This window comes from Cryptotermes secundus, unplaced genomic scaffold (assembly GCF_002891405.2).
Source record: "Cryptotermes secundus unplaced genomic scaffold, Csec_1.0 scaffold99, whole genome shotgun sequence".
Taxonomy (NCBI): Eukaryota; Metazoa; Arthropoda; class Insecta; order Blattodea; family Kalotermitidae; genus Cryptotermes; species Cryptotermes secundus.
The window spans coordinates 3,062,803-3,084,678 of record NW_019725842.1 but is presented as its reverse complement, the minus strand read 5'-3'; the positions used below and the strand labels follow the sequence as shown (position 1 = coordinate 3,084,678).

General features: G+C 39.2%; 1 protein-coding gene and 1 long non-coding RNA gene across 2 annotated transcripts in view; one reads left to right on the top strand and one right to left on the bottom strand.

The window, feature by feature from the left end:
• The window catches only part of LOC117282246, a 537,046-nt gene that overhangs the window by 230,087 nt on the left and 285,083 nt on the right, over window positions 1-21,876 (bottom strand). Inside the window, exon 3 of the long non-coding RNA XR_004512926.1 lies at window positions 21,267-21,299. This is a non-coding gene — a long non-coding RNA (uncharacterized LOC117282246). The remainder of the gene's footprint in view (window positions 1-21,266; window positions 21,300-21,876) is intronic.
• Window positions 1-21,876, top strand: part of LOC111863630 — a 364,157-nt gene that overhangs the window by 57,254 nt on the left and 285,027 nt on the right. The window lies entirely within an intron of this gene.

Below are 21,876 nucleotides of genomic sequence, written 5' to 3'. Positions count from 1 at the left end.
ACGAAGGTGTTAATAAATTCAATCATCCAATCCAAAACCCGCTACTATTAGTCACGGAACCCCGGACAAATGACGGTATGAAGATTAAGAAACGCACATTTGTGCCGAAATACTTACTTATTCTTCAATCTCATAATATAAAGGTATTAGCAAACAGCTCCCTCCTCTGTCGGGCCATTGCCTTCAATTCTGATTTCATATCATATTATTCCTCTTCCGACCATGATGTTCTGACTTATCTCTAGCATGTTCATCTGTTGCTTCATTAACTATCTGTGAATTCTTTCTTGCTGCTTCAGCAGTCTGACGAATAACATTTTTTTATCTTTCTTTTCCTATACCNACACCACATATACACGGTGCCAAATCCCAGAAGACTGCTTTCTTCATAGTCACCGCCGTGAAAGCCTCAAATCTTACAACATTTGTATGATTAAATTATACGCAGCTGTCATATAATACAATTTAAAAAAAGACATCTAAGACAACATTCATTAATATCAAAGCCTTTCTCTTATTTTTCTTTTGTAAAATTAAGTCCACCCATTCATGTTGTTGGCGAGACTGTTTCATGTAACGCATTTCGGACATCCTCAGAGTAGAGTTTGTGAATAGACGCCTGTCGCTGCTACAATACAGCATGCATACCTGATAATTCGGTGTGTTTTCGGTTAAAAATCATGTCATATTAAACAATATGAGATTACATTTTATAACTAATTACTTCTGTTGTGTGGTTCAGAAAATTGCGATTACACAAACGATATTTGCACGAGAAATAACATCTCTCTACACCTCTGAAATTCTCATTTGCCCACTCTCTCTCGTTCAGTGGTTCAGAACAGATGTGCTGTTAATTCTGAACACATTATTTATTACATTCACAGAATAATTTAAACTGTACTTATAGCCGATGACATGGAGTTAGGATAACATTCAAATTCCATTAAAGAGATTAGGTAATGTAGTTAATATTTATGCCGCCCCTGGTGGGCCAATTATTTATAGCGCGGACACAGTAAGGCTGCCTATATATGGAAGACTCGGGTTCGAGCCCGATAATGGAAAGATTAAATTATTTCTTTCATTACAATTACTAACATTTCATTGACACATTCGCTTCCCTTAACAAAGACCAAATCGTCTTCAGGATAAAATGATCTTCAATTGAGCTCATATTTGGAGTTCTTCTCCAAATCCTGCTCGGAGTTTGGCTGATACTCCTCAATTTTGAAGTCTTCCAATAAAAGAAAAACTAAGTAATAAAGTATACATGGATGGACTTTAATCAACTGTACATTACCAATCTTAAAATATAATATTAAAAAGTACGAGTACCATTATGAAACCTGGGTTTCATTTTTGAATGCTGAAGCCAAAGACCAGTCAAAGCAACGCACACACATTCACCAAGCAAGCCGAAAAGATTTAAGGAAACATTCATTGCCTGCCAGAAAGCTTATGGCAGCTGTTTTCTGGGGCAGAAAAGGAAAACTGATTGTGAAATTCGTGCAACAAGGGACCACAATAACGTCACAAGTGTATTGCGAAACACTGACAAACTGCGTAGGACATTCAGAACAAAAGGCATGGAATGCTGACATCCAGAGTAGTGCTCCGCCACGACAACGCGCGTCCGCATACAGCTGTTCGCACTCGAGCACTGCTGGAGAATTTCAACTGGGAGTTGTTTGTCACCCTCCTTACAGCTCTGATCTCGCTCCGAGCGACCACAACCTGTGTACCTCCCTGAAGGATTCGTTGCGATCAGAGCGCTTCAACAATAATGAGTTTATGGAAGGTGTCAAAGCATGGGCGAAATCACAGGCGGCAGACTTCTTTGACACAGGCATATAAAACTTATTCCCCGATAACAAAAGTGTCTCAGTTCCGGCAACGGCTATGCTGAGAAGTCGCTTAACTATGTACCTTTTCCTGTATAAAATAACATTTCTTTTGTTCCTTGATTTGTTAACAGCTCACGGGAGCTCAATTTCTGAACAGCCCTCGTATATTTATATTACTGAGTAGCTTTATATAAGAGTAGATTCTCCTGTCATTCTGCTATGTGCTGAGGTAGTTTTTATTAATCCAATTTTAAGATTATTGATAAGATTTCGTAAAAACTGTCACCAGACTATCAGCTGCATTTTCTCTCTTATTTTCTTGTGACTCCTTCAAACAATTCACTTTCAATTGTTACACATGATTCTGACAGCTGTGGCCTAACACTGATGACCAATGGCTCAGACAATCGCTGTAGTTCTTATAGCTTTATCTGCTTGAGGCATCGAGACCATTTTGTTGAACAAAATTAAATTAATTCTGCAAACTTTCGTGCTCGGACGTTTTGCTGAAATGCCGGCTAGGCGAAACGGAGAGATTTAGCAATATTTGTTTGTGGAGGCGGCCCAATGTACAGCGGGTATTCTTCTGATATCTACCGCATATTCCAAAAAATGAAAATATGTCGTCAAATTCCCACTGTTGCTTGGGAGGCTGATGATATAGAGAACACAATTTGTCAACAAATATTTGGAAATAATTAATTCCTCGGATTTCATTAAGAGCGCCGCTCACGGCGACATCTAATCTGTGACTGGAACTCTGCTAGAAAATAATTTTATATAAAGCAGTTTCTGGAGATGACTTGCAATACCAGCTTCTCTTCTCAGAGTAACAGATGCGCCGTCGCAAGGAAAACAAGAGCATTTTTCTAAAAATTACTGATTGAAACTACTCAGAAATGTTTTTCTTATGTCTTCAGAATTTTTTCTCTCCAGTGATATTAATCCAAATTAATGATATTAGCCTCGCCAGAATATTCTTGTTTTAAGAACAACTACTGATGTGGTATTTATTCTGAGTGACGTTGAATCATCTACTAACACAGATACACTTCTTTGTTTGTTACTGTGTTTTTCTTCAATTTTCTTTTTCATTTGCCCTGCAACGTATCTGAAAATACATGTATATTGTGCAAAATTATTCATATATTTACATTATTTAATATTTACATTTCTGTCCTTAGATAAGTCACAAAATGGCCTCCCTTACTTACTTTCTCAAAGAGCTGAGCCCTTCTGGAGGAGCCGCCAATTCTGCAGCTACTCAAGAATTTCCCAGCATTTTATGGAACCCGAAGGTTCATTACCGTGTTTACAAGAGCCAACCACTGGTCCCTATCCTAAGCCAATTCGATCCAATCAATACCATCCCATCCTATCTCTCTAAGATTCATTTTAATATTGTCCACTCACCTATGCCTTGGTCTTCCCAGTGGTCTCTTTCCTTCTGGCTTTCCCACCAATATCCCATACGCATTCCTCGTCTCCCTCATTCGTGCTACATACCCTGCCCACCTCATCCTCTTTGACTTCATTATTCTAATTATACTTGGAGAAGAGTGCAAGTTGTGAAGCTCCTCATTATGCAGTTTTCTCCAACCTCCTGTTACTTCATCTCTCCTCGGTCGAAATATCGAAATAGGAGATCATGCTGCTCCACATCCATTTGAGGCATGAATTCTATAACTGTTTAAATTTACTGTCTTCCGTTTGCTTTTCTGATGCTGTCGTCCCAGAATGCGACTCTGAATGACTGTGTTCCAAAACTTTTTGTGAGACTGTACTGTTGATTCATGTTGGTTCTTCCATTGCAAGTTACTAGACATTCTTGATATTTCGAGGAAAGCTGTTTATTCTGCTCTTGATTATTAGTTAGAACGCCAACATTTTTCAAACGTAATATTGAACAAACTGATCTTTCGAAACTGATCACAGGTATTTCTTTTTATAAAATCGGTACACTCTAACTGTATAACATACAGGAATTTAATTTAGTTCTTCACCCGACCTGCTTCTTTTCATCCGTGCCATAGCATTGTTAACTTCCTCTTCGCTTTGGTGGATGGACGTAGGCGTATATATGTTTCTACCGTCCAACTTTGGTACTTATTTTCTAATTTCAGATTCTTCTTCGATTTTATACTTTCTTCTTACTCCTGTTCCTTTGTAATTTTTTCTATGTCATGATTTTTTAATTCTAATTGACAATTTCAAAGTATCTTTTTAAAAGAATGCTGGAGAAGACAGACCTGTATTTAATAATATCTTCTGTTTCCTGTAAATAAACAATACATAACTTACAGAATTACTGGGTTTATTTTACTTTTTTAATCGTCCGGAATTCTAGGAAATATAAAACACGACCTTTCGGAAATTGGATCTCTTTCCGAAACGTCGTATTTTCTATTTCCCAGAATTCCGGACGATGGAAAAAGTTAAAAACCCAGAAATTCTGTTGTGTTATCCGCCATCGTCAGAACCCTTTAGAATCTAGTAATACATAACTTATGATTAGAAAGGGTAAGTTCAAATTTTCCGAAAGAACCGCCCAAACTTCCTCGGAGAGGAAATTCCTGTGCCCGGTAGGAGAGTGTAGATGACGAAGAAGTGTTATCGTCTGGATGGGATTTGCGACAAAGGTCAGCGTCTCCGTACGAAGGCATGCCGCCTCAACATACGCAATAATTTTAAGAATTCATCGTGTTGGGTAAATTCTGTGGTGCACAGTAGGAAAAATAATGCTCTTGTATCAACCGGACAACTTTTCAATTTTTGCATCAGCCAGAACGGCGTGGCGGTGTGTTCCAATTCAATCATAGCGCAGCCAAAATGCACTGGAAAATCTGTATTTTTAAATGATTTTTGTCGGTGTCTAAAACGCGTGACAAACGCAGTACCAATCTTCGAGTAATGCAGCGTTGCTCAACCGTTACATGAATTAAAAATCTTTTAGAAACCCTGATGTAGGATACACAACTAACTACATACTTAATGAATATTACTAAGGCACAAATAATTCTCTGAATTATAAAGAATTTGTTTTCGAAAGAAGTATTTTCAGATTGCTTCCGGTTTAATATGAACTAACTGCCTTCCAGCAATTATTAATAAAAGTTGGAATATACGGATATAACCACATGTCTCAGAAAAATACAGCAGGGTCGATAACATAAATTTCGATCTGACAGATTCTGGGGAGACAGCAGCTTAATCCCCCCATCGCATCTGCTCCAGCCTTGTTTCCGTTGAAGGCAGAAAACCTGGCAAGCCGCTTAAATTTTAAGTAAATCTACAGTACGCGTCTAGCTTTCCAGAAGATTAAACAAACGTCTGATGTTCTATTAATTGTTCGCTGTTAGGCTTACGCTGCATTAATGTCTAAATCTTGAATAATAGCACGCTATAAATAACGTGGATATATAGTTCATTCATAATTTGTCAAGTACTGCGAAATTCTAATGTTTAGATGTGCCCTAACATTCAGTTTCGTTGCAGCGAAGAACAGATATTTACTCTCATAACAACCAATATATAGGAAAGTGATCAGACAACTTTAATAAAATCCATTCGTGTACTCATTACCCGTTTTACTAACTAGCTAATTAAGTGCATGGTAAAACAGTCTTCTTTGAAAAGTTGAGGGATACTCAACAGATTAAGAAATTACCTAATTTAATGTAAGTCACAAGGTTCACAGATGCCATGAGGGAGCTGAATTTTATCGACACATTCACAACACATTATCCAAAGTTTCATTTTGATGATATGATCCAAATTCAACCAAGATCTCACAAGCAGACCGTTGTTCCATGGTTTTCCAACTAAAATTGTATCAATTCCCAGGGCGTTCCACTCATAACCCACCCCACATACAGATAAGCATGTAGACACTATCAGGTGTACAGTACAAGGCAAGAAGCTCTTCATTATGCAACTTTTCGGCTCCAGTCCACATGTCCTCAGTACACGTTAAAAAACTTTAAATAAATTTATTTATCTGGACATTTATTTTTTTACTTTTCTTTCAGAATATTAAAAATTCGCAATTAATTAAACCCGCATTAAATATGTTATCCCACACGCTCTTACAGTCACTGTGTCCACTTCATGGCTACTGTATTTTGAATGCGAAATGTAACAGGCAAAGATCAAGTCAGGTTTTGCTGAGGGCCAAGTCATTAAGGGTATTACAGGGAACGGCAGCAAGGTTCGACGCATCCTAGACAGCGGCATGAGACGGAACAAGAAGTGGTTTTACACCTTGATAAATCTACACAGAATATATAGACCCCTATAATTTCGATCTGATATCACAGTTTCTGATATATTTTCACTTTTCATTACTTCAACGGTATTGATGTAGCAATATGTGCATTAATGCCGGTCATGGTAGCCGAGCGGTCTAAGGCACGCACTGTCTTCGCTCGCTCGGAAGCCGGGATCGTGGGTTCGAATCTCACGCAGGGCATGGATGTTTGTGTGCGTTTTTCTGTGTTTGTCTACAGGTAGAGGCCTTGCGACGAGCTGATCACCCGCCCAAGGAGTCCTACCGAATGTGTATGATCTAGAAAAACCGAAGTGAACGGAGAAGTTCATGGAGGTAGGCCTAGGCCCACTGGGGCTGTAGTGCCAAGGAAAAAAATATATGCATTAAGAGTTTCCGTTTCTCTTAGATTACTAAACAGTCAAATTTAATTGAACCTCATTTCAATTGATTTTTCGCACACTTTAATGACATTGGGTGCTCGTCTGGGTTTACGTATTTCCACTGGAGATTAAGATGCGGCAGTCAAGTTAGACTTGTACGTGTACAACTCGTCCATGTGTGGGTCGCAAAGTTGGGAGTCAGCTCATGTGTTTATGGTGATATTAATCCGAGCCCCGCCTCCCGAGTCAAGCTCGCCGAGCCTGACTGGCGAGCGAGACTCGTACGTGTATAGGTCACTTAAGGATCAGGCCAATAAGGGTACATACAGAGCGGAGACAAGAGTTGGCTCCTTCTCTGACACTGCAAGAGGCGGATGCAACCAAATTCGCCAAAAATAAATATCCTATAACTGGGCTTACGCAAAGGACTGCAGACAGGGTGGGATTAAATGTTTAAGGAATTAATTTCACACAAAAACATCAAATCCATATCATGCAATTTCTACTAAATGAATACAACTCTCGGCGAAGTGTTAAGTGTTAAGACTTAATCCAGCAATCTTAGCCTCCTCAAAACTTAGTTTGTTAAAACTTTCCGAATATGTCTGCCATAACAAAATTTTCACTTTTGAGAAGCCATAATTATTTGTCAGGTTCAGAATATGAGGTCACAGCTATCTCTTCCTTAATGAACATATAATAAATATATTCAGAACGAGCGACAATAATGTATCAGAACAATATACATAATTTTAACAAAGAAAAGGCTTAAATTTTAAAAAGTAGGTACCTGTTCCGATCCTGAATATATCACGTGTTCACAGAAGTATACCTGTCGACTTCAGCCCGACACTCAGTAAGTCTCGTTACAGTCCAATGTCGAACTGAACTAGGAAACGTTTCAAAATGCTATCATAAATTAGACACGTTCAGATGGCGTCTGTTAAATTCATAGCTATCAAACATTTAAATACTTTCTAGGAAGTATTACACACAAATAAAATAGGCGTTCAATACCTAAGGTGCTTATGTATTTAAAATTCCATGTAGACATTTCCAAAACGTCCACTTCATATTCAGTTCTGTGTAGGCCTATAATCAACTGACCATATGTTGCATTTTTATAATATTTCAAGTTATTTTTAAACCAAGCAGTAATTTATATCACATGCTACAGCCACAAATCCGCATTTCCATGGAATATCAGCTTCCTTCCCGATCTAAATGCTAGCCTGCAGGGATGTATTAAATGGGATTTTGTCTTCTGACAGCAAGGTGCGATAAACCTCCTAGCCCGAAGGCTAAAACATAAATCTCCATTATAAATTACACAAGGTATGGCGCATACATTCTCTAAGATAACATGGAATATCTCCTGCTATCTCATACAATTAGGAGGAGAACAAACATATTAATAATTACACCAGTTTCTGGAGATGTTCACTTGATTGTTGACCAAAGCTGGTGTATGTTCCCCGTGTTGTTAAGGAAAAAATATAAATTACAGAGTAGAATAATGCATGTCTTTATTTCATAATGAATTTATTTAGAACACGACAGGACAAGAGTCGCATGCAATTAGCAAAATAAAACGTTCCGATTTAGGGGTGCGACTATAAACGGGGTATGGATTGGTGAACGGATTTATTGACTACTTGTATACACCAATCGGAAATACGCTTAATTAAAGCGCCACTGCTAATCTCCACAATTGGCAGATTACCATAACACCCGCTAAGCATTTTTCCAGCCTGCTGTGTCCTCAAGAGCCGTTCCTTAAAAACGGCTTCTAACAGCGAAGATTCTACAGTTTCCCGTGTTCACGTCATTACTGTCCGGCGAATATCTCGCAAACCGAACTGTAAAAGTCAAAGTTAGACTGAGACTTACGGCCAGTCAGTCAGTCAGTAAGTCTTGGTGTCGAGCCCCATCTGGGACTCATGACCAGATATTTATAACTGTTTGACAGTTACGGCCATGTTTTTGTGGGACACACTCTCTGGCGAGAGGAGGGGTGTGTCTTTTGTATATGCTACTGGCCCTTGACAGCACAGTCTTTCTCGGGTCCCAGTCCCTTGGGACTCGCGACAGTATTTTACTGTCTCAGATTTGAGTCTTCTCTTCCCACCGCCTCCTATGACTCGCAGGGTCACGGTGGAGGTATTCGTCCTCGCCTCCACATGAGTCAACTGTAGCGCCAGTTGTGTCAGAACTCCTCGGCATGAACCACGAAGAAAACACAGTCGCTCTATAGATGTAGAAGGATGTTTATCTCGCAGTTGCATAGCAACATAGAAAGTACCGTTCTTATATTGCTGCGGGCGTTACCTAGCAAAGGTCGCTCTTTACCAAGTCACTACTTAGCAACGGGTCTATACACCACAATATTTATATTGTCACGTATCCATGTAAGGCGACAAGAAATTAATGGTTTCCGGATTATGGGAAGCTGTTTATTGGATAACCCGTTTACAATTACAATTACAATCAGTTTGAAATAACGTCTTGCAGACGATGCTACCTGACTAGTCCGTCGTTGCTCACGTTTCGTCTTATAGTTCTTGGCTCAGCTGGTCTCTTCCGCTCTCAGCTCTGCTCTGTTCGCCTCTGTTCTGAGTTCTGGCCTGTTCTCAATTATCTTTTGGTCGGATATCCGCTCTGGTCTTTTCTGATCTGACTTGTCCTCAAAGTCAAAGTCACATTGCGACTGACGGTCGGTCAGTCAGTCAGTCAGTCTTGGTGTCGAGCCTAATCTGGGGCTTATGACCACATATTTTGACAGTTACGGTCTTGTTATTGTGGAGCGCCCTCTCTGACGAGAATCTTTTGTCAGAGTCATTGTCAGCAATAGTAAGTCATTTGTCATAATGCAAAGGATTTTTACATTTTATATGTTAAACATGTTAATAAATGTATATAAAATATACACAGGGCCTCTGTCGGTCCAGGCTCACTACAGCAGATAATGCCCTATTTCTAGTAGTTTCCGCTACAACGGCAGTCTAATCACTTGAACGGTCGTATGCATGACTGCCGCCTCTTGTACTTTCTGTGTCGGACTTCGACGTGCCCAATATTGCTAACATTTTCGTTATCACGATTTTGTACCACTTTTGCTTGTTGCTTGTATATTATTTTAATATAATCATATACGTACGGAATTTTGATGCCTTGTCCTCAATTCTCTTCTGGTCTCTTATCTTCTACAGTGGGACGGTCTACAAGACACCTTGAAGGGTTCCGTTTCACGTGTTAGCTAGTGTATTCGTTATCGAAGAAACCGCCCTAGCTCTGGCTTTCATTTCCTTGGTAACGTCTGTTATATATGCGCTGTCTTGGAATGTGTGAGTCCCATTACAATGGGTTCTAGGATCGACATGCGCACTCCCGTACTTAGCTCATAGACTCTTCGGTGTTTACGTTACCATTTCCAGCTAATTCAGATACGTTCCGGTACAGGTAAAGTGAGTCTTGTTCTGCTGAGAAAACCGGTTTGAACCTGCAATAATACGTTAGTGTCATCTGCAGCAAATTATCCTCACGATGACTAACGTGTACAAGATCGCAAATAAAGCATGCGGAGATCTTTCAGCCTTAGTTTATTCAGACGTACCTACCTACCTATCTATGGCTCTACAGCTCTTTGTTGGGCCTTGGGTGCTTTTTTAGTTTCTTAATCCTGCACACAGTCGATAGGACTCCTCGGACGGGCGATCAGACCGTTGCAAGGCCGCTACGTACACAAAGAACAGGAAGATAAGAAACACACACAGACATCCATGCCTTGAGTGGGATTCTAACCTACGACACCTGCGTTCGAACAGGCGGAGATGTTTAATGCCTCAGACGGCGCGGCCACTGCGATCGGCTTGTTTATTCAGATTAGGTACCCAAAATAAATGTAAAATATGTCTAACATTGCATACCGAGTGTCTTTGCGAGCGCGTACTGTGGAGATGTGTTCGGCAGTTCCTCCCGTCCCGAGCTGTGACAAGCCATGAAGATCGCTTCACGGATGCTTTGTATAGAAATCGCGTTGCAAATTTCTGTGCTACACACACACACACACACCATCTTCCCCTTCTGGAGGAAGTCGGTACGGCTTCAAAGAGGCATAGCATGGCATTTTTAAGTAGAAATTAATATTTAGGTAGTTAGATCCCTTCATAAAATCAATCAATCATAAGAATGATATATATGTTGGACATTGTGTGGACTGTAAAATTTGAAGTTCTCACAGCGGTGGATATGAAAACTTTTATTTTCTGGGATATAACGGCGTGTAGTCCGCTGAAAGTCAACCGCCGTTTCGGAGGAACATAGCACCTTCATTTTGGGACTTTATCCTGAAGATGTAGGAGATATGTTCCTTTGGACCGTTGGCTGGCTTTCAACAGTCTACACGGTGTTGTATCCCCGAATTTAGAGATCTTCGTTTATTGTCTTGGTTTTTTTATAATATAAAGTTTCAGAAGCGGACTCTGATTCTGTCATTAGATGAAACTGTGAATCTACTCTGCTGCATTGATGTGATTTTGTCAATGCATATTCCCGCCGCCAGGTTTCGAAACGTTGTGGTCTCCAAACAAAACACCAGACGATGGGCAATGTACACTATACATGCCAGTTTAATAGCAAAACATTCATCACAAATATTTACATTTAATATTGTCGCGTGTATTAGTGACTACAGACAGGGTTTGGATTGGTGAATAGATTTGCCACGCAGAGTTCGCAATTAAAAATAATTATTACACTATCGCGGATTTATACACAACAAATCACTCAACACTAAGCCGTCTCAGTCTATTTTCATCAGTTTTTACTTAATAACAGCTCTCCACAATGGCTATTCCTCTGCAGTGTCTTCGTTAGACATCAGCTGGTAACGAATCTTAGCGATGGAGATTTTTCAGCTTCCGTTGTCTGCTGGTTAACACTCACAGCTGAACCCTCAAATCAACTCAACTCAACTCGTTTGTAGCGTCGATTATCTTCGAGATAGCTCCTAGGCACGGATCCCACGGAAAACACTGTCTTTTGTTGTCAACAATGTGTGTTTATTGGTCCGTTACATAGCAATGGCTATATGCGAACCACATAGAAAACACCTCTTGCGACACTGGTTCTATTGTTACGTGCGCGTATTTCGGACGCTGCCTAGAAATTGTTATACATATCACAATATATAGCTTAGCACTTCACTGGAGATGTAATAAGTGAACCCACATTGAGGAACACAAGCAGGTCAAGGCAATAATTTTAATTTCTGTAATACGAGTATAGTCTATTGAAAAGTATTACCACAAATGTAAAACATTTTACATAATGTAAAACATTATGTAAAACACGCAGTCAGTCTTACAATAATTGTAGAAATATCTTTGTTTTGAATGTTACAACGAAGTTATGCTTGTTTACGAGGCCATCCGAGTTACACTTTTAGCTGTTAAGTGTGACCACTTCGCTCTCACAATGATTCTTTCATAACCGAAATTTTCGCATATTTCTGAAGAAGCTCCAATAAGGAGTTCGGAAAAGCGAAAAATGCTTTCAGTGAATATTAGAAGTCGAGTAATCAGAAGTATATACACAATAAGGTCAAACTGTAATTTAATTTAAGAACAGTTCAATTATTCTTGGTTTAATCCATTTTTAAAAAGTACACGTATAAGCTCTATTAATTAAAATTCCAAATTATACAAAATTCTGCACATATCAATCCAGTAAATAAAATATTCTCTTCATCTCATTAAATATAAACAATAGGATGGAAACTATGTCCACTAGCATTAACTCTACTTTCAGTTCGATCAGAGTAAGAACAGCAGAATGTCGGTTGGATGTATCGTATTAATTTATCCCGCCATGTAGTCTACTCTATTATAATGGAAAACCTTTCACGTCTCCTTTCATTTTAACATGTTCTTCTCTTTACTCGTGATGAAACTCAACATGGCTGGAGCAATAACGCCAACATGCCAATGACGTACTGGATCCTATGAGCATGTACCGAGCATAAAGAGAGTACTGAGAGACTAAAATGGATGTCCACATCATTTTGCAAAGTGGCTACTTTCCAGCTTTTCATTGCAGTGTGAAAATGTCCATTCTGCGGTTATCAAAGTCATGAAGAATATGTAAGCTTACGTAGATATATCCCAATCAAATATTCAATTCGCTACAGAGAACTCGGCACCATGTGGTGTGGTATAATATTACTCTGCTATGGACGACTATCGGATTGTAAATCTACGTTATACGTTCAATACAGTCAACTTTGCGGAATCCAAATGGGAAATGTAATATAAATACGCAAGCAGAAAATGAATTAATTTTTTTCCAGCTAAGAGAAGATCCTTCATTATAAGGCACTAGTGCAAGATCTAACATTTTACTGCGTAAAGTCTCTGGACAGAATTGGGGATGCTTAACTAAAGTACTTAATTTTATTTCAACTCAGGAGCACCAGACTGTTACTTCTTTGTCCACTTACAGGGCTCTCACTGTACGTGTACCTAACCTTCACGGCATAGTGGTTTGCACTCCTCGGAAATTTGACTCTAACACAGCCTACCGTGGCTGAGGATTTTCAATCTATTAACTCAAATCCAATTACACGTATAATAGCCGCCCGGCACATCTTTCCGACTTTAGTAATAATAATTCAATTCAATTCCTTATTATTTATGTGCCGAGTCAACAGCCGCAAGGCCAATTACAGACAGAGCACAGTGTAGATAAAAGTAATTACATTATAGACAAACACAACATAAAGTCAAAGACAAATTACAGGCAAGCACTGAAGGAAAGCATAATAATGCAGACAAGTAAACAAACAACAATAATAATAATTTCATTAACATAAATCTAAGTGTCATTGAGAACTGAGAAATGAAAAGTATAAATATTTAATTGCGAAATGAAAAGTATAGATTTTCAGACAGGATAATAATAATGATTCAGATTAATTGTTGTTTATTGTACATGCAAATAACACTAACAATTATACTACTAATAATAATGACAATACGCGTATTATTCAGAACTTTATAGCACTTTATTCCTTAAAATTCCGTTAAAACTACATATATATATTTGCTGCTACGGGTATTTATTACAGTGAACTTAACATAAGCTACATTAATCTCGTACTTCTAAGTATAAGTAGCTTATATCACACTCATAAACTATGGGAACCAGCAGAGCATTCCGTGGGAATAAACAGACACGTCATATAATTGGCCACTTACTTCAACACAGGGGTTACGAATATGTGGAGCTATACCTCCACTCCCTAAGAAGATTTCATGGCATGTATCTTAGTCAAGCACAGAAACGTTTCTTTTATATTAGATTAGTTTATATTGAACAGATATAAAATTTTCACTATGATGTTTCGATTTGTGAAATACTAATCAACATGGTTATATATTTATTATTGGTATTAATTTATATTAAATAAAATTCTATTCATTTAGGTTGTAATAAATTTATTTGGCTGGGTAGCCTGTTAATTGATTACACAGGAATCAACTTTAACCCAACAAATCAGCACTGTTAGCACACACAAATGTCATTCGGTGTAAATATAACTGAAGCGGTCCGCTAGATTCCCGTTCTGAGGAAAAAAATTTAGAGTCAACCTATAGTTTGTACACGTTCCAAAAGATGAAATAACTTTTAAAACAAATTTTCAATTTCCATTGAGCCGGTTAATGACTTCTGAGTGGAGATCCTTCATAATTAGAAACTTATGTCGTACAAAATTTCGTTATTATTAGAAAATGCACATCTCGCAATTTCGGTTATGATCAGACTGACGAGCATCTTCACCAACATCGCCTTCAAAAACCCACAGCATTACGGCAACTGTACTGGATGTAGTATTACATCTTCGATGGTTATATTTTTGTCTTCTGCGCAGCCTGCTGTTGGGAACTCTATGTAACAGAACGGACTGCGGCATGGGTTAAATGATTATGACCAATGTTTTGTAGTTTTAAGCTCATTCAGTGGCAGATATTTTGTGATGGATTATCATCTATTATTTTGTCATAAGAATAAGAAAATAGGATATTAACAGTTGTTACAGTTTTGGAAACTGAATTATTTCAGCACGTACATCTTAAATGGATCCACAGGAATGTAATGTAAAATAAGCGCAAAATAACACTTAAGCTTCCTCCCACAAAACAATATTGCCTTCTTGAATTTTGTTCTCTACAGCATGATGGGATATCGTGTGATTTCACGGCGTAAAGGTTCGGCCACACAGAGCGCTACGTACGCTATACGAACAGAAAAATATCTCCCTTTATTGCCAATGTGACTGGCCACACAGATTTCCGTACGCTACGTACGCTATGTTCCCTATGTTAGCTCCGTCGCAGAGTGTACACAGCGTACGTAGCGAACATAGCGTAGCGCTCTGTGTGGCCGAACCTTAAACAACGGAAATTTAATGACTGGGTATGCATTTACTTAACGACGTGGGTTTTCAAATTTATGGGGTTTTGGTGTCAAATTCCACAGTAACCACTGCTGATACACTTAGAAAAAAGAATGTGAACGTAAGTAGTTACGATCTAAGCGGCCTCCGTAGTCTAGAGGTAACGTTCCCACCTCATGATTCGTAGTACGCCGGTTCAAATACCCGGCGGAGGTCGTGGAATTTTTAAGGGCGGAAAAATTCAGGGAACAAGCCCTCCGGGAGGGACTTTAAGCCGTGGGTCCCGTGTCGTAGCTTTACGGCACGTAAAAGAACCTCATATCTCCAAAGGAGGTCACTGAGCCAAATTAACGGACGTTTCCCGCCCAACAGTAGACTCTAATACCTCTGGTAGATGGGGGAAGCATTATAGATACCTCTCAGCTAGTAGAGCCGGTCTCGCTGGCTGGGCGGGACTGATGGTAAGCACCAGTACCGGTAGGATATAGAGACTGGTAGAAATCATAGAGGGAAGCACAATGGACCAATACAGGTCTAAGTGCATGGGGAAACCAACCCTCTCCAATAACTAACTAACTAACTAACTAAGTAGTTACGATCTAACTTAAGATACTGTTTCATCATTCGCTTAGGACAGAGAAATCATGGGAAATGAGAATTGGAATGGATAGTCGTCGAGTCGAGATTCTAATTTGGAATATTCCGAGCCCCTTCTGCTCTTAGATCTACAGTCGAAGACGACTTAATTCAAGTGCTCATTGCCTAATCCAAATGTCATGCAGCCATTGTGTGTTAGTGATCCGTTCAGATGCAGCATTTCCAATTCATATCCCGGCACCAATTTACAAACGCAACTAAGCCGTAGCTAATGCTGCAGCTCCACTTGTAGTAATGGCTTCCACTGACAAAATGACAGGTCAGAGAAGTCTGCGGGGAATGAGATGTTTCGCAAACGAATTTGTGCTGACATCAAGTGGTTTATACTCGTGACATGCGAAAATTAGGCAAGAGCTGTGTCATTACGTGTTGCAATTCAAGAGATTTAAACGACATTTACGCACTGCAGTACAAGACACTATGTGACGGGAGCAAAAACGTAATAGTCTTCCCAGAAAGAGGGTAGGAACTGTGACTGTGGAGTAGCTTCCGTTGGATGCCGTAGTGTCGAACAGACTAAAATAAATTTCGAGCATCGTTCTGCCATATTCAGTAAAATAATCTATTGGTGGTTCTGTTTACAAGCCACACTGACACAACTTGTAGTTTATTTTTTTATAGTTTCTTGGGGCGGGGTGAGACTGAGTCCACTTCGTATGTCAGCCGCTAATTAGCCTATTTTACAAGCCCCGGATGATAAGTTATGAATGTGAAGCAGTCAGCGGGATGAGAATTGGCAGGGGAAACCAAGGTACTAGGAAGAAACCTGCCCCAGTGCCACTTTGTTCACCACATGTCCAACATGACCTGACCTTGGCTCGAACCCGAGCAGCCGCGGTGGAAACCGGCGACTAACCGCCTGAGCTATGGCTCGACCGATTAAACTTGTAAATCACGTGCTTTATTTTGCTCATATTGTGACATGTCAACTAACTGCCAGGCAAGGCTCTATAAATATCCCGCGATACGCGCATGCAATAATATGGCGCATGTTTATAGTTCGTTGCTAGGAAGCAGTGAACGCGCCAACGGACTGGAGAGATAGATATGACGTGACTTGTTTTCTGTGTGGTCTGCGTTACGCAATAATAGAACTGTCTTTTTCTGCTTTGTCCGTGCCGCGGCTATATAACACGAATCCAGGAGAGCTTAGGGCATTTAAGTACAGGACGGTTCACAAATACGGCCTGCTGTGGCATAAATTCTGGTGTACCAAGGTAAATCTTCTTTTAAATTCATGTTCAATTTAATCAGTACCACACTCGTATACGACCCTGTCTGAGGACTACACTCACCTTCCGATACAGAATATAAGTTCCAGTAAAACACTGCAAGCACGTGACATCGCAAGTCACACGGATACTTACAATTCAGTCCAGATCCTTACCCGGAGCGAAGTGTCGTGGTGGTTGCGGGAGCAGCCGGTTCCCATGAGAACAACGGGCTTCGAGTCCATGACAAATTTATAAAAGACCTAGCAATTTATTCCACGAAAAAAATAAAGAACGAGCAGTGTGTTCTGTGGACCCTCCAGAGTAGATTTATACAATGCCTAATTTATGAGCTCTACCTCGGAGAAAGTGGATGTGTAGGACGGAATCCGTGAGATACAGCTACATTATTGTACTCCGTGAAGATATTCGGCTTAAACATCTGTTCCCCCAGTCTGCTAAATGTCACGGATGAATATATGTAACTGGTTCCATGAGCAGTGGATGGTTACAATGATAAACGTAAAGTTACATTTGCGTCAAAGAACCACATCATAAAGGTGCTTAAGGTGCATTAACCCTTTAAAGCTCAGTGGTTACTATATGTATCACCTGTTTTAACATTCTAAAACACTTCATTCTGCCCATATAGTGTATTTCTAAGCGTCGTATATTCTTACGATAAGAATGTATTTTCTTCTCTGTAAACAGTTTTAAATGGATGACATTTTCAGCGTAGGCGTCATGAGTTTCCCGTGAGGTACGAACTGAATTTTTATATATTATCTTGAAGATATTTAGAGTATTAGGGATTAAGGTAAAGATGCATGTAATTTCTACACCGTAAGCCTTGAAAACATGTGGCCAGCTTCATGCTCCGAACGTTACATCTCGTAGAAAATGGCGCTCAGCAAGATCGCTGGCCGGTTGGGGCCACGTACCATGGATTGTTGCTGTTACCACAATAATAGCTATGATAATACCCATCATAATATATCACCATCTCTTTAGATGTAAATTTATTGCTAGTGCTAATGCTATAGAAAACATTCATGAAGCACGAATAATGACAATGCATTAAGTAAAGGTAAAGCTGTCCCTGTGTTTAATTAATTAAGCACCACGACATGAAACTGTATGGGAGAGCTACCCCATTATTGACCTCGGTACTAGACTGAAGTGAGTGGAAAGCTTCACGCCCGGCCGCTTTGCTCCCAGGGAAAGAGCCCTCATTACATATTTCATAGGAGGCTGGGTGGGCCCCAGACCCGGTCTGGACGCTGTGGAGTAGAGAAACATTTCTTTGCCCTGCCGGGAATTGAACCCCAGCAGTCCATTCCTTAGACAGTAGCTATACCGACTGAGCTATCCCAGCTATATACAGTGAATTATATGGAATTATTTGGATTAAGCGATAAGGATTCCGGAGGTGTCCGTTTCGAATCTCAACTCGGACTCAGTCTGTCTTGAATCGTGGTTTCTCGAAGTTTGGCATATAGAAAAACCACATTTATAATTTTCAATTCGTGCACCATGTTGTGTTATTATATTGCAATCTGTATTCCCAACAGAGAGGACAAAGTACACTGTAAGATGAGGCACCGGCCAAACAATTAAAGTCAAATAGTACCACACCTATACCATGGGCCTCCAAGCAGTTTACTATATGTATACAAGTCCTGAATATACCATTATGTCCGCGAGAATATAACAAGTTTGCAGCAACTGACTTCATGATATGCAATATCACATGAAGAACTTTTAACCATATTTTATTCCATAAATTTCGTTTTATAATTAACTGTATTTTTATATCTTGTACTTTATAATGTAATATTTATCAAGTATCCATCTTTACTATCACAATGAAATTGCAGTTCAATAGTGTGTGAATATAATAATCATGTGTTTTGCTTGATGATGGATTTAAACGCGGAAACTTGTAGCTAAGATGTTGACCTTGACCGCTATGTTGTTGTGTTACGACGGATTCCAAAGAATTGTAGAAAAACCACAAACTGTACTAATACAACTTATCTCAGGGAAATGGGAGAACACTAATTTGAATTTAAATGTAAATAGGGGAATAAATTACGACAGACCATAAACTAGGAAAATGAGAATATGTGAAAAGATATCATATTGATTACAGAAAAAGTACACACATTTTAAAAGCTTTTGTTTAGAAAAAACAACTAGGACAGTAGAACTACTCAGAAAGTTTTCCCCCCACCTTTTTCCATTTCACTGCACTTCGACCTGAGCTGCCTTTGTTGCTTGCCCAGTGTTCATCCCGTGTTAAAACACCCTGAAACTGGGGCATGCGCAAATTCAGGCGCAGAGTCATATGCACTAGACAGAATAAGTATCGTAGGTAAAACTTTGAGAGTTCCGCTGTCAAGTGGTGAAACCCGTAATGTTCTGGCTGCTTAGTTTCCCAATAAAACGTTTAACATGTGTGCACTCATCCTCTGACATCATATATATATATATATATGTGTGTGTGTGTGTGTGTGTGTAAATTTTGAAACAGTGACCTGAAGATCTGGAACTAAGCAACTTCACGTTACCATAGCAACGAATTACTTACAATAATACGCAGCATAATTTGTAGGCGATTAGGTATTGTAACCACCCAGATACAGAATTTTTTTTCCCGGCCCAAGGCCTGATACTTTTTGGACAGAGAAGTGAAGATAAGTTACGTAGTAGGTCACTAACGAGCGTCCAGTCTTTCGTTCAGCTCTGTCCTGTCTACTCTCTGAGAGTCGATTATGTTTTGATGCGGATATGTAAAGTATTCTTAGAATTTATCATGGAATGTGAGCCCGTTATGAATAGTTGGAAGGTTTCTTTCCTTTTCAAAACATCCGCATAAGGATGACCGTAAACATGAGTTCAGTAAAACTTGTCATTAATGACTGCTCGTACCTCGAGCGATATGTGGACATCTTTATTTCCTGAGTATATCGTTTTTTGTTATTACTGCAAAATTGTATAATAAATCAAAGTTCTGATATTTCCTTAATTAACGATGTAATGTTCATAAGTTGGTTTTGAACAGCAGCCGAATATGCGTGAATCACATGGCCCATTATCTTAACAAGGCTCTAAACTTTAGTGCTTCTTCTAAATAATTACATTCAACGTTGTGCTGGTATATCTTCTCTAAAATCTGACGGGATATGGCAAATAGAATTCCAGTAATGGTATTTTCGGTTTGCAGTTGATTCCAAATGGACGTTCTCGACTACAAGTCAAATTAAATTTCATTAAGTTTAAATAATTTTTAAGAAGCAATTAGCTAATCAGGGCATTTCCCGCCCTGTTTGTATCCCTACAGCTCTTTAGCATGTTCCAGTATTCTATTTAGCACTATCTTCTGAAAACGGTTAATCTTTGTTATTATCATTTCTACTAGGCACTTTATATCATAATTTAAATAAAAGATTTCTGTATGAGTAAATTTTGTATCTATGTAAAGAGAATTGTTACATAAGCTTAACCGCCTTAATAGGGGCGAAAAATGAGGGTGGGAAAAGCTGAGGGGGGAAACGCAAACTAAATGCGGGCGTTTGCTTCTGGCAGACGTTTGATGTTCGCTGTCTGACACGGTAGATGGAAAGCGACACAGAGCAAAGTACATAATTATTGAAACTGTAGATGCAAGTAACAGCAGGCGGTACTAACATGCTATTGTGTTCCATACTTCCTGCAATGGAGAGATCGCTATTCAGAGCCTGTAGCAGGTTTTTCTAATAAAACGACATGTATGAAGACTCAGCCAGCAATACAAACGTACAACAAATGGGTGCATAAACGAGGGTATATTTTGGAATTGTGCTCAATGGACGGAAGTGCAGCAGTTTTCAAAAGCAATTTTCGAAGCTCCTGATGATGACCATATCGGTCGAAACATGGAGTGTACCAGTGAGGTGAAAAATAATCTTAAATCTCAAAAACATTAATTTAAGAATTTAACACATGTTTGCATGTGAGACGGTGAATCAAAAGTAAGAGGTGAAAATTTCATATTTTATATGCTCTTTTGTTAGAGGTATATACTCGTCTATACTTTTCCTTTCACACATACGTGTATATCAGCATTGCTAATAAAAGAATTGGCAAAAAACATACCGACAGCAGTACAGGTGAATTTAATTTACGTCTGATCGCTGCCTAATCTCTACTCTTAAGAGAAATTTAGCTGATGTTAACCAGATGGCGGGTATATCGAAAGATCATTGAGGACCCTTTGGCGGTACGAAGCAGTATATCATTATTACAGTGAGTAATTCTAACACGAAACCATTGACGAAAGGATGCAATAGTATTCTTATGGAATGTATAAATTAAAGAGAAGGGGGCAGACAGACTTAAGTAACATTCATATGCGGCAACTTAAAACTTGCTGAAATTGTAAGCCACAAAAGAAAAAGGCAGAGAACTTACCGAATGGAAGGGCCCACAACAAATTCAGAAGACCTGAAAGAAAAAGAATACACTTAAGAAATGATTTTAGGACACACGAATAGCAGGCTACAGAAACGATAGATCTGTAACTTATTTTTCGGTAGGTTCCAAGTTCGAATCTTGGCTGAAACACCAAATATACTAACCGAAGTTTTTCGTAGTTTTCCTCAGTGTCTCCTAGCAATCGCCGGGATAGTGCCTACAGTGTTCCACTACCGCTTCTTTGTGAACCCGTTCTTATTCACTGTTAACCAGTTCTTCTCTCATGCGATAATAGGGGCCCAAAACTAAAACACTGGAAGGCTCATAATATAACTTGCAAGTTCAATAGGTGCACACCGGCTGATACCTGATTTCACACCATTGCAGAGGGTTTAAACTACTTGTAAACTTTACACAACAATTCAGGTCTTTCTTAAAAGCACATAGACCTAGTATATAGAAAAAAGGAAGAATACGGTAATAGAATAAAGAAATATGAAACTCTTTGATGTTCATTCACTTACATTTTGACTGAATGGTGGATACAGCTCACAATGTCGACCAATTAATCAATGAAGAAGGCAGTTTCGTTGGGAAGGTAAAATGG